Below are 14,498 nucleotides of genomic sequence, written 5' to 3'. Positions count from 1 at the left end.
AATTGAATTGTCTTTTTAATTTCAAATCCCAAATGTTCATTGAGTAAAACAATCTTTTTTTTTTTTTTTTTTGTATATTAACCTTGCATCTTGCACCTTGCTATAGTCACTTTTTAAGTTCATAGTCGCTTTTTTGTTTTGATTGATCCTTTGGATTTTATGTACATAATCACATCTTTTATGAACAAACATATGTTTAGTTTCTACCTTCTCAATCTGTATACCTTTTTTAGTCCCTTTATATGTCCTATTACATTAGCATACTTCCAGTATGATGTTGAAAGAGTGATGAGAGACAGCCTTGCCTTGTTATCAATTTTAAGAAGGCATCTAGTTTCTTACCATCAAGTGTGATGTTACCTGTAGGTTTTTTGTAGATTTTCTTTATCAAATTGAGGAAATTCCTCTGTATTCCTAGTTTGCTGAGAGGTTTTATCATAAATGGGTGCTAAATGTACAAACACCTTTTTTTTTTGCATTTATTGATATGATTGATTTTTTTCTTTACCCTGTTAATATGAATTTCATTAACTGATTTTCAAATGTTGAAACTGTCTTGCATATGTATAATAAATTCCAATTACTGTGGTGTATAATTCTATTATACATTATTTGATTCTATTTGCTAAAGTTTGGTGAAGATTTTTACATTTCTGTTTATAAAGCATTTCAGTCCATAGTTTCCTTTTTGTAAATCTTTCTACAGGTTTAGATTTTAGGTTAATGTTGGCCTGATAGAATAAGTTAGGAAGTGTTGATTCTACTTCTGTTTTCTGGAAGACAATGATGAGAACTAGTATAACTACTCCTTAAATGTTTGATAGAATTCATTTATGGTTAGTCTGTTGGGCCTTGTTCTTTCTGTTTTGGAAGACTTAGTTGTTTAAATTCATTTCATAGATACAGATCTACTCAGATTATTTATTTCTCTTTGTATGAGTTTTGGCAGGTAGCATCTTTCAGCAAATCGGTCCATTTCATCTAAATTATCAAAGATGTGAATATAGAATTGTCCATAATATTCCTTGTTATCCTTTTAATGTGCATGGTATCAGTAGTAAACACTTTTTCATTTCTGATATTAATAATTTGTGCATGCACTCTTTTTTCATGACTAGAGCTTTATCAGCTTTATTGTTTCAAAGAATCAGTTTTTGCTTTAACTTTCCTATTTATTTCAAGTTTCAATTTCAATGATTTCTGATCTAATTTTTATTTTTATTCTTCTAGTTACTCTGGATTAAATTTTGTCCATTTCTTCTAGTTTCCTAAGACAGAAGGTTAAATTATTGATTTTAGAACTTTCTTCTTTTCTAAATATGCATTCAATGTTATAAAGTTCTAAGTACTGCATTCACTATATCATAAAATTTTTGATTATTCATATTTTCATTTTTATTTAACTTAAAATGATTTTTAAAAAATTTGTCTTTACATTTCTTTAACCCATGGATTATTTCACAGTGTCTTGTTTACCCTTTAAATATTTTAAGGTTTTTCACATATTATTCCATTACTGATGGAATTCATTGTGATTTAATTCCACAGTGACCTGAGAATTCCACAGTGAGTATTTATCTATTCTCAGGCCTCAGAAAGCATTTTGGAATGCTTTCTATTCCAAAATTTGATATTTTTTTTCCTCAGAATATGGTTTAACTTGGTGAATGTTGGGTCTAATAAAATCTCAGCAGGTTATACTCTCATTAAATAGCTTCTCCTAAGGGTAGAGAGACATTGTTAAGAAGCAGAGAATGCTCTGGCATATTACAAAACAGTTTTCCCCCCCTTATTGTCCTTGCTGGAACCACTAGGGGATTTTTCTGTTATATTCACTATGAGAACCAGGTAGAGATCCAGCAGGTAAAACTCAGAACAGTGTGACTTCAGTATATCTATTTATGAATGTGATATTTTTTGGAAATAAGGACTTTCCATCTATAATCAAGTTAATATGATGTCATTGTGAATTTGAGTGGGCCTTAATCCAGGGCCCACTTTAGTGTCTTTATGGTAGAAAGCAGAGGGGGATTTGAACAGCAACACTAAGGCAACACACACGCAGGGGTGGATTTCATGCAACAATGAGACAGAGATTGGAGTGATGCAGCTAGCTGAGGGATACCAATGCTACCAGAAGCTAGGGGAGAATTATGGAGCAGATTTTACCTCTGAGGCTCCAGAAGTAACCAACTGTTTCAGTGTTTTACTTTTTAAATTCTAGCCTCCATAACTATGAATAGATCAATTTGTATTGTTTTCAGTCACCTAGTTTCTGTTATTTTGTTACTGAAGCCCTTAGTTACTAACACAATGTTTCACAGATATACCTATTTACTTTTGTTATCAATGTTTTTTTAATCTTATATTTATGGGATACACATATAAGTTCTTAAATATGAATGTTGTTTCCCTTATTTTTTAAGTTTTATTTTTATTATTATTTATTTTAGGAAAAGAGAGAATCCCAAACTGACTCCACGGTGTCAGTGCAGAGCCCAACAAGGGGCTCACTCCCACGAACTGCAAGATCACGGCTTGAGCCAAAATCAAATTTGGTCGCTTAACCGACTAAGCCACACAGGCACCCCTGTTATTTCCTTTATTAAATTTATTGTTATATGTCTCTATATCTATATGTATTCCCATATTAAGTTCACTTCTCAAAAGTATGAGATATACCATAAAGACAAAGAGATAACTGATTGCTCGTGGCCCACTATAACCATTCAGCAAGAAGCCCTAAAAGTGTGCTGTGCAATGATGTTTGTCGGTGGTAATAAAAGGGAAGGGGGCTGAACAAGTAAATTCCCTTAATTTCTGAGAAATAGGTTATATTGAATTATAGTGAATTAGACTGAAATGCAAAAGGCACAATGAACTGAATACTAAACTAAAGTAACTCACCTAGGAACACCTGGATGACTCAGTTGGTAGAGCATGTGACTCGATCTCAAGACTGTGAGTTTGAACCCCACATTGGGTATAGAGTTTACTTGAAAGAAAGAAAGAAAGAAAGAAAGAAAGAAAGAGAAATAAAGAAAGAAAGAAACTCATCTTAACCAGGTCTTGATGAAAAACTCACTGTAGGGCAAATGCACTAATGAATCAGTTCAAATTAGAGGCAAAGGGAATTATATTTTCACTGTCTTTGAAATCAGGATTGGTTGGCTAAAGCCTCCCTAAGGAACAAAATCTCTCATGTAGAAGTTGTGTAAGCATTCCTTATTCTATCAATTCTAGTCTGCTTTTATTGGAGTCTTCTTTTTTTTTTTTAATTTTTTTTAACCCTTTATTTATTTTTGAGACAGGGAGAGACAGCATGAACAGGGGAGGGTCAGAGAGAGGGAGACACAGAATCCGAAACAGGCTCCAGGCTCTGAGCTGTCAGCACAGAGCCCGACGTGGGGCTCGACTCATGGACTGCGAGATCATGACCCGAGCCGAAGTCGGCCGCTAACCTACTGAGCCACCCAGGCGCCCCTATTGGAGTCTTCTAAAAACACAATGACTCCCATTATTTTCCACAACTGGCAGAGAGTCCTGGTCAAGTGTTTGATGCTATTGTTATGCATACTTACAGTTTTAATGGCCTGGCTCTAGATTAATAAGGAGGGTCAAATTTAGAAAGCAAAACAACTTCATTCCCTAGTTTCTGCTACATGGCCAGCTGGGTTACACATTAGCACATTTGTTTCCAAAAACTCCTACATTGTAAATTTGACATTAAGATGAAGAAACAGAGAAAAGAACAATTCTTCTGTCATAAATTAACATAAATGTTGGAGTTTTTCCAGAAGATAAAAGAAGGTGTTCATAAAAGAAGAAACTTTGGAGTCTACCAATGAGTGCTTTTACTGCGGAGGAAATAATTCAGAAATATATACTCCTTGATGTTTAATGTTGGATTTTAAGTTGGATACTATTCTGAGTTTTAGTCACTCTCCTTTATCCACAAAACTTAAATAAAATTAGCTTTCCTTCACAACACTACATTATTTATAAGTTGGTGAATAATGGCAGAAATGCAAGCATTGCATTTAGCAGACTTTAAGAGATTAGATAATAAGTGAGGAACAATAATCAAGGGTGTATCAGAAATTTGGAGTATTGATTGACACAGATAATATTTTAAAATACTTATCACCAACTTCACACTGCATTTACCCAGAAATATTAAGGGAAGAAAAATTCCAGAATGTGAACACTAGTCATTTTATTCGGGTATTAAAGGAAATGATGCCTGCAGAATGAAGGAGATATTTCACGGAAAACAAATGATTACTTTTTATGATTATAAAAAATTTAATGGTCTTTAGTATTTTCCAGAAACGGAATAGCTATTGGTACACAATTGTTAGAAACTTTAGCCTAACATAAGAGACTAGTAAATACAAAATTTACAATAATTCAATGTGAAGTTTAAAAATATTTTAGGATAAGAATTATAGATCCAATTTTGAATATCTCTGTGTGACTCAGGATAGGTGTGTAGTAAACAAAATCTGTTGTATTGGTCACATAAGTATTACTGAGCATAGGGAAATTCCAGTGAGGGAATTGGCAGGTTTATGATAAATCATTGTTGAAAGAACAGATATGAATTGAATTTCTAGGAGAGAAATAAAAGAGAGATGATCCAATGACACATCACCTCCTTTGGAGAAAGAAAGCCCATACCAATCACTAGCAGGAGTGGAGTCACCAAAAGAAATGAAATCTTAACCTTTAAGGTCAGAGAGTCAACATGGTTTCATTATAAAAGCAAAGAAGAGAAAATTTAAAGATGGTGAGAGTAATTAATCATGATTAAGTTTTGGGAAAAACCTAAGAATACCTAGGAGCAAGAATGTGTGAAGATATGGAGATAGTAGGGTATAAAATTTTAAGGAAAAAGGTGCTGTTGAAAAAAAATACAAATAATGGGATCTGGTATATGCATTTCTCTTAGGATGGTTAGATTGGTGTATAACTTTGGATTCACGAGAAACCTAATAGAAAGTTAGAAAATAAAGTAAATGATCCTCAAACTCCTCTCTGAGGGTCTGAAGGCTACCAATTCTCCCACTTTCACTTGGGTTTTGTGTTACCGGATAGAATTTTGTGTGTGCGTGTGTGTGTGTGTGTGTGTGTGTGTGTGTGTGTGTGTATCCTAGAGAATGGTATGAAAACTTGAAGTGACTACAGAGGAAAACATTAAGAATTATTCATAGTATAAAAAAATAACATTTGAAAAGCAATAGTTTTAGATTTGTATACAATGGTGATTAAAAAGGAGTCAAGGTTGTCTCCAGGTAAAATGTACCACAATTTTATAAATTTCTCTTGAATTTTTCTTACTTGATAAAAGTCTTAGAAGATACTTTGGTTTACTTCGCCCTCGATAATTACCATAAACAGAATTTTCAGTCTAGTAATCAAACTAACAACATGGTATTTTGCTTATTTGAGGCCTAATAAGAACTATTTATGATTAATTTGTATATTTGCAAATTATTCTTTATTGTGATGGATTGCATGAAAATATTTTATAAAGTTTAAAGCAAAAATACATAAATTAAGTTTCATGCAGTGAAAAAGAAAGCATTTGTCATATACTTTGCATTTATTCTTTTTGTGGATGTCGTAGAGGTTAGGAAAACTAATTAGTGAAAGGTTAGTTCAGTTTTTCACATGCTGGATTTTCATTAGTCTCTTCTAAATACTCAGTAAGCACTCAGATTAATCAATCAAAAGTGTTAAAAATATTGTTTTTAAATTCCAGCAGTCTAAAACTCTGAGATTAATGGGTGTGATTACATTTTAGTTTACTCAATGCTTCATTTAACAACAGAAAAGGTATACTAAAATGCTAAAATTCTCATTTCATTCATATTAATTTTTCTGATAAAGACAAAATTTATAGCTAGAAAATAAGTTTTTAAGTCCCATAAGAGAGTTATAATCAGAATTGTTATAATATACTGCAGTCTGCTTTCTATCATTGGATTAAGACTACTAATAACAGCTCAAAAAGGAGAGTTTAAGGCTTTCAAATTTGTGAGACAGTTTCTATGAATCTGTAATTCCAAAAAATTTCTGACAGTATGCAAAAAAGATGCTACACATTAAAAAACCCATTTCTGGATTTTTTCTAGTTCAGATAATTCAACATTTATAAGTGGTTTTCCTTAAAATGATGAAGAGTGGTAGTAAAAAGAAAATTTTATTAGTGTATTTCCCTTTTTCCTTATGATGTATTTTAAACAAAGTCATGAAAAATGGTCTCAAACTCAATGAAATCTTCTCTATGTGTTAGAAACTATATTTAGAAAAACTTCCAAATTGGGCTACGTATCAATTTTTAAATTTGGCTACATTTCATTGGATTTAATGATCGAACAGAGTTTTCATATTTTTTTTCCTGGAGTACATGTAGGGTATGTGTGCGTTTGTATATAAAATAAAATAAAATAAAATAAAATAAAATAAAATAAAATACAATAACATAAGATAAAATAAAAATATAATATAAAATAAAATAAACACCAAATATGACCTAAATCCAAGACTTCTATTTTATAATCATCCTCAAACAAATGAAATGTTTTTACTGTGTAGGTAATGAAGGACTTTATTCAGCACCGATTTATTTATTTATTTACTTATTTTAATTTTTTTAAAGTTTATTTTTTCTTGAGAGATAGAGAGAGACAGAGTGCAAGCACGGGACGGGGAGAGAGAGGAGGAGACACAGAATCCAAAGCAGGCTCCAGGCTCTGAGCTGTCAGCACAGAGTCCAACATGGGGCTCGAACTCATGACCGTGAGATCATGACCTGAGCTGATGTCGAACATTTAAAAGTCCATATGTGTCACAGCTTTGATGAACATAGGCCTAATGAAAAATGGACCCAGATGAGCGGTATCTTGGAGAAACTTCCCCATTTGGTAAAGTTCCCTCCTCAAGGGTAGTGACTTAGAATCATGCTGACTTAAACAACAAAAGGAATTACAACAAATAAAAAGTACTGATAGTCATTTAGATATAAAACAAACTTCACTGAGGATCAGAAGTTCCAAGAGGACACTGTCATGATATTGATGATACACTCATTTCCATTTTAATTGGAGTCTGTGATTCATTTCAAGGCAAGAATAGCTGTCACATGATTGTGGCCCCCAGCTGGGTGTCTATTAAAAAACACAGGTCTACTGTCCTATATCATCTGACCTGTGTATTTAACATTATAATGATTCTTCTTTATGGATTCAACGAAATAAAAAAATAATAATAATCAGAATCTATTATTTTTTAAAAGAGGAGATTTATTACTTTAAACCAAAAAAGATGCTTGTTACAATAGTGGCATTGTATGTAGAAGCATTGTGTTTGACTCAGCAGTCTATTAGTCTGTGGCCAGCACTGATCTCTCTTTGGCATTGCTGAACAATTGTGTATGATCTGCCATCTGCATAATTTGGAGAATACAGAGGCGATGGTCTGAATGTAAATTGTCATACTGGGTATATAGTCCTTAATCAGTGTGACTCCATTAATTTCTTCCTTTACATCATCTCCAGGTATTATGCAGAATTGGAGCAAATTACCACTCAAAATAGACTCCTGGCTACTTGTTATTGTTCAGTATGATCATGAGATACATTTCTTCCTCCAATTATTAGCAAATGAGTGAATACAATAGGGTTAGCAAGTGACTCATATTCAGATCAGAGCCAAATTCTGGAATAGTTTTCTAGTGCCTTCAGGGGAACTGTATCTCCTTTTAATCTTTCTGAAATATCTCCTCCCTGCAATACAGGGAATTCAGAATTCATATTTTAAACATTTAAAGGAAAATATTCCCCATATATATGTGGATAAATGTCCATGTAAACATCTGTTTTCTAAGCGGATACACTACTAGAATTACCTTTTCAAATACTGTCTTATTTCCTCTCTAAGGGAATATTTCCTGGAATAATGGATGTTCATTTCCATTCATTCACCAAATAATGATAGTGTCAGTTTTGTCACCCACACTGTTCTAGACACTTAAGGGTATAATAGTGAGCAAAACAAACTAACTTCTTTGCTCCTGTGGTACATACATCCTAATGGGTGGGAGTGGGGTGTGATGGGGAGGCAGAAAAAATCCAAATTAAATGAAAAAAAAAGCCTGGTAATTTACATGCTGGAAAGTTCTCTGGAGGAAAATAAAATAGAAAAGAGAAATGGAGGAGTGCACAGGCACTATTAGAATGAGTGAATGGGAGACCACTAACTGGGAGATGAAATGAGAAAACATTTAGGGTGCTATATGCTTTAGTGTTTCTTGAGAATGAGAAGTCATTGGATGACTTTGAACATAGGGATATTATTCTATTTTAATAGGATCAGTTTCACCACTTTTTAAAAAATACAGTACAAAAGACAAAGGGTACATCTACATATCCAGGTGGAAAAAACTATTGTGGTTATTTAGGCCAGACATGATGATAGTTGGACTAGGTGGTGGTAGTGGAGGTATTGGGAAATATTTTTTTATCCTGGATATATTTGGGGGGATTAAAGTAGCATTTTCTTTTGTTTGAATTTCTCAGGTCACTACAGACTAGTATATTTATTTTTCCAGTAGAGATTTATGATCGCCTCTACTATTCCCTATATTAGTTTTCAAATGCTATTTAACAAATTACCACAAGCTTAGCAACTTAAAGCAGCACAAATTTATTCTCTTAGTCCCTGTGGGTTAGGAGGACCCAAAGTTGACTAGCTGGATCTTTTGTCCAGTTTCACCAGGCTAAGATCAAAGTGTTGCCCAGTGAGGATTCATCTGGAGGCTTGATGACGATGAGATCTGCTTCTTAGTTCCAAGTTGATGGAGAAATTCAGTTTCTGCCATTGTAGAACTGAAGTCCCTATTTTGTTGTTGGCCATAGGTTAAGGATCACTTTTAGCCCCTGGTGATCACCCTCAGGTCATTGCCATGTGGTATCCTCCATAGCCAGTTCACAACATGAATATTTGCATCTTCAAATCCAGATGGAAGAATTTCTCTTTTTCAAATCTCTCCCTTAAGAAATGCTACCCTTTTTAAGCATTTACTTGATCAGAAAAAGCCTACTCAAGTAAAATCTTCCTTTTTCATAACACAATGACATTGGATTTGGGATACTAGTTATGTGTACAAAAATCCTTTGTTTTTGTAATAAAACATAAACTTACCACAAGTGTGCATTATGTCATAGTCAGTCTCACCTATATACAAGAGTACTTGTAAACCAGAAAGTGATCGTGTGGCCATCTTTGAATTATACCTACCATTCTCCCCCAAATAAAAGGAAACCAGTCTCTCTCTCTCTCTCTCTCTCTCTCTCTCTCTTTTTAAATGTTTACTTTATTTTTTTAGAGAGAGAGAGAGACAGAGCATAAGCGGTGGGGGAGGGGGGTGAGACAGAGAGAGAGAGGGAATCACAGAATCTGAAGCTGGTTCAGGCTCTGAGCTGTCAGCACAGAGCCCAATGTGGGGCTTGAACCCATGAACTGAGATCATGACCTGAGCCAAAGTCAGATGCTTAACCAAGTGAGCAACCCAGGCACCCCAAGAAAACTAGTCTGTGAGTATAAATGCTATATTATATTATTTAACCTACTTGGATTAGGATTTTCAGTTTTTTCAGTGATCACTTACCATAAACTTACTTCTAATGCCCCCCCAGCGCATATATAAATCTATTAATTATTGTTGACCATTGCTCATAGCCACCAATCTTTAGGAGGACTGAAATTTAGAAGACTCCTGAATGTTCAAGTTCTGTCTACACTGTTTTCCAATGCCCCCAAAGATGTGACACTTATGCATTATGTAACAGATGCCTCCTGGTACTATTTCTTGACCTTGAGCACGTAAGCAGCAACTATGGGCTACCATTTTCAGAGCTCATAATTGTTCACTAATGCAGTGTTCTCTGGACAAGCTAAGCCCGCATGTTATATCTCTTGGGCCACAGTAGACACTGGGAAAAATCCAACAGATTTCTCAACCTACATTATTACTGTGGTTGGAGTTCTTTCCTGTAGAGGATATGGGCCCTCTGCAAATCAGTTATGTCTCAGTGTCTCTGATTCTTTGACTTTTCATCTCTTTCACAAAGTATGTTTATGCCCTGACTACAAGGACACAGATTTGTAACAACTAAAATTATGCTTTCTTTTGCTGAAGGAGAAAAACAAAAAGCAATTTATCTCAAAGACAATCTTCACCATCATAACCTGTGATCAAAATGAATATAGTCGAGGTTTATTGGATGATCATGCTAAATAGTTTTATTTTTATGAAAGACTCTATCAGTCAACATTTTTATTCTTTTACATATTTCCTAATTTTGGAAGCTTTTCTCCATGTCATTAATATATGCTTTGTTTATTACACTCTCTGAAGTCGCAGATGCAATACAAATACAATTTCAGGACAACTGTCTAAGGGGTATGATCTGGATTTTAAAAGGCCTTACAAGCTCTCACATTCATATACATAGCAGTATATTTTCATGTATTCTGTTATATGGAGCACACTTCCCCGGATACTGTTCTAAAGGCTCCATAAGTATGATTTAATTTAATGCCATTTAGTACTTAAACTTCTTTTGAGAAAAATGGTATTATTAACCTGATTTAACAGATGCAGAAAGGAAGCATATGAAGATTAAGTCACCTAGTAAGCCATACAGTTAGCTTTATTTAGGGCTCAGGTGTATGATCCTGGTCTCTGTACTTTGGTACCTTTCTGGTCAGAGAATAAAGGACAGACCAGAAGCCCTGGAGTCAACAACTCTTGGATTCAAGACTTCTTAAGATAAATACTAAAACGAAATGAAAGCAGGGCATGAAAAGTCTACAGAAAAAGAAGGAAAAACAAAAGCACAATCACCTGACTTCATCAGTTCTTCGATGAGGAGGATCTTTCTATATCCCAGTGCCTTTTCTTATACTTCTTGAGAAGTGTTTCACTTTATGCTATGTGTTTTTTGACAGCCTCTGAGAAAATACAGTGATGAGTTCGGGTCATGGCTTACTTTTTTCTTTTATGTATTCATGATTCATTAGCTATTTTAACCAGAAAATCTTTTGCTGTGACACTAAACATTTCCTTCCAAGGGATAAGTTGAGATATTTTGGCAAGGAAATGGGTTAACCCCTCACATCTTATAAGTTTGCTATTCCACTCAGAATTTTTCTGTTAATGTTATTTACTAATTTATTTACTACAGACATGTGTAATATAAAGAAAATACTTCTGTTTGACTCCTATTTACCCACAGTATGGTCTTCTTTTTGTAGGGCAATAGTGCTTATGATTGCCTTACTACAATTACAATGCAAAGAGACAGACTGTTGTCCACAGGAATTTTATTCTAATCCAGACTCATTATCTTAACCCCCTCGGATACAAACCAATTTGTAGTCAGAAGTGATGGTAAAGTGATAGTGGTGAGAATCAATAGGAAGTTGCAGAATGCTTGAGAAATTTGCTTCCTGGTGACTTTTGGCAGGATTCAAATGCAAAGGTTAATAGGAAATAAGCAAATGAGTCTAGACTACTTAACTATCACTTTATAAAGTAATGAAGTTAGAATTACATTTGTATTCAATGTTGTTTACTGGTGAGAGTAATAAAAATAAAAATACAATCCAGTGACAGACTTGAGTATTCAGAAATTCCATTCACACCTTGATGTGCTATGCTTTCCTTAGGATGAATACCGCACCTCTCCATGATGATGGATGCCTATTGTTTTCTCTGCTTATACGTCATATTCAGGAATTTCTTCATCAGTTATTATTCAGATTTAGAGATGGGAAAGTAAGAATTCTATTTTGTGTCATCTTGACATTGTAAGAGAATTATTAAATGAAGATTAATTCTAAAAGCTGTGGTAACTGAAAAATATACAGCATGCCATGATAAGTAGATGTCTTATTGTTAAGAAGTATATGTCATACTTATATTTTTTATTTGACAGAGAGAAAGAGAGTGCAAGTGAGTGGGAACATGAGCAGGGGAAGGGCAGAGGAAGAAAGAGAGAGAATCTTAAGCAGGTTCTACCCTTAGCATGGAGCCCAATGTGGGACTTGATCCCAAGACGCAGATCATGACCTGAGCTGAAATCAAGAGTCAGACACTCAACTAAGTCACCCAGGTACCCCAGCAACTAACATTCTTGTGGAAAAGGGAGGTAATTAATAAGTTAATATATCTATAACAAATAATATGGATTTGTATGTGTTAAGAAGAAAAATAGAACATCACACAAACCGGCTATTATATTTCACACTTAAAAAAGAAAGAAAAGAAACCTCCTTTAGCTCATGTCCTCCTTTAGCCAAATTCTATTTTTCCTAACTTTTATAGAAAAAAATCCCTCAAAGAATTGAATATTGTTCATCGTAAATGATTGTTTTTCATGGCTGATGTTTTCTTCCTCTGAAAGTCACTTTACTAGTATTTTTGGATTCTTTTTGCCATTTTTACTCCACTTCAAGGGAGGTGTTTTGATTAATCTTATTTGATAAGTCACTGAGCATAACTACCTTTTTTCTTCTTAAAGAAGAGTGGTCTGCAAGATGCTTGCATTCCCACTGGTCCTTGAGAGGCCTTCTAGAAGAGCCTAGGGCTGAGTCTGTGTATGATTCTGAGATTCAGTTAGATAACCCATCTGGCTGGGACACCTGCGTGGCTCAGTTGGTTAAGCATCTGACTTTGGCTCAGATCATGACCTCACGGTTCGTGGGTTCAAGCTCCATGTCAGGGTCTGTGCTGACAGCTCAGAGCCTGGAGCCTGCTTTGGATCCTGTATCTCCCTCTGTCTCTGCCCCTCCCCTGCTCGCTCTCTCTCTCTCTCTCTCTCAAAAATAAATAAAAGATAAAAAAAAAGAAAACTCATTTGGCTGAAAGATATAAAGATACATGGTCCACTTTAGCTTTAAGAATTAATAAAGGTGTTATTTTGGTTCTGTATTCACTGTCTCCTTTACTTATTTTTCACCTGTTCAGAATCCAAACTGGAAAGAAAATGCTAAGTGTAGCAGGGGATATGCTTTCTTCATCCTCAACCCATTAATGCTGCTCTTGTCAATCATCAGCACATTCCACAATACAAAATCCATCATGAATTCTAACACTTAAACTTAGTCACTGTCCCAGCTACCTTGAATACAGATGCTTACTTTCTACCTCATTAAGTCCTATTAAAACACTACCTACTTGATTTCTTAGATGCCACACTTACCTGGTTTTCCTTCTATCTCACTGGAAACTATTTCTCAATTTCCTTTGCTGATACTTCTTAATGTTTACTTTGAGGTATGAAGTGTCTTAAGACTCAGTCTTTGACTTTCTTCTCTTCCTTCTCTAGATTTACTCTGCAAGTGATGGATGCCATAGAATCACAAGGCTCTAAATACCAACTTTATATGGTAATTACTCCAAATTGCTATCTTCAATAGTGACTCTCCCCTGAATTCTAGAGTTGAAACCAAATGTTACTTGACAATTCCATTTATATCTCTACTAATCTTCTCAAAAGTAGCATAATGAACCCTAACTCTCTCATCCCTACTACTCAAACGTGATTATCCTTTAATGATTCTATTTCAGTTAAAGACAAGACCATCTATCCAGTTGTTTAGGACAAAAACCTTAAGTTTCTCTCTTTATATTAACCTTGTATCCAAAAAGTAGAAAATCTTACTGACCCTACTTTAATATGTATCCAGATTTTGACTACTTCTAATCACTTCAACCCCTACATCCTACTTCCAGTTCAAGGAACAGCTATGTTTCATTCACCAAACTACAATAGCCTCAACAATAATCTACCCTAAAGATTATTCTTTCACTCACACAAGGTCTGCTTGAATGTAACATCTATCTATCTATCTATCTATCATCTATCTATCTATCTATCTATCTATCTATCATTATTTATCTATCATCATCTATCTATAAATAATTATCCCTCACTAGAATAGAATATCTGTGAGGGCCAAGTATTTTGTGTTTATTCTTTTTTGCATGCCCAGGCTATAAAATGGTAACTGACATATAGTAGATTCACAAATGCATGTATATAAGATGCATAAATATATAAGAGGAATCTTCAATCATGTGTACCCATAAAGAAAGTGAAAAAGAATAATAATACACAAAAAGTGAAAAGGGGCCAAATGGTAAAGAACAGATTACAGAACTAGCTTTCAGTATTAGAGGCCCAATAACTTATTACATATGCACATAGAGTATCAGAGGACTTTTTGGTTCACTTGCCATTGTTTCAATTCCATAACATTTCTACTCTTTTGATTCTTGTTATAAAGGAAAACACCATATCCTAAGTTTAGTCCTCAAATCTTGCTATGCACTGATAGAGTTTATCAACAATTGAAGAGACAGCCTAGATGCATTTATTCCAAACCAGGTATAATAGTTCTTTTTATTTCATAATAATATAAGTTCT

The sequence above is a fragment of the Panthera uncia genome (assembly GCF_023721935.1).
Source record: "Panthera uncia isolate 11264 chromosome B2 unlocalized genomic scaffold, Puncia_PCG_1.0 HiC_scaffold_24, whole genome shotgun sequence".
NCBI classification, from domain to species: Eukaryota; Metazoa; Chordata; class Mammalia; order Carnivora; family Felidae; genus Panthera; species Panthera uncia.
Note: the sequence above shows the minus strand (reverse complement) of the source record.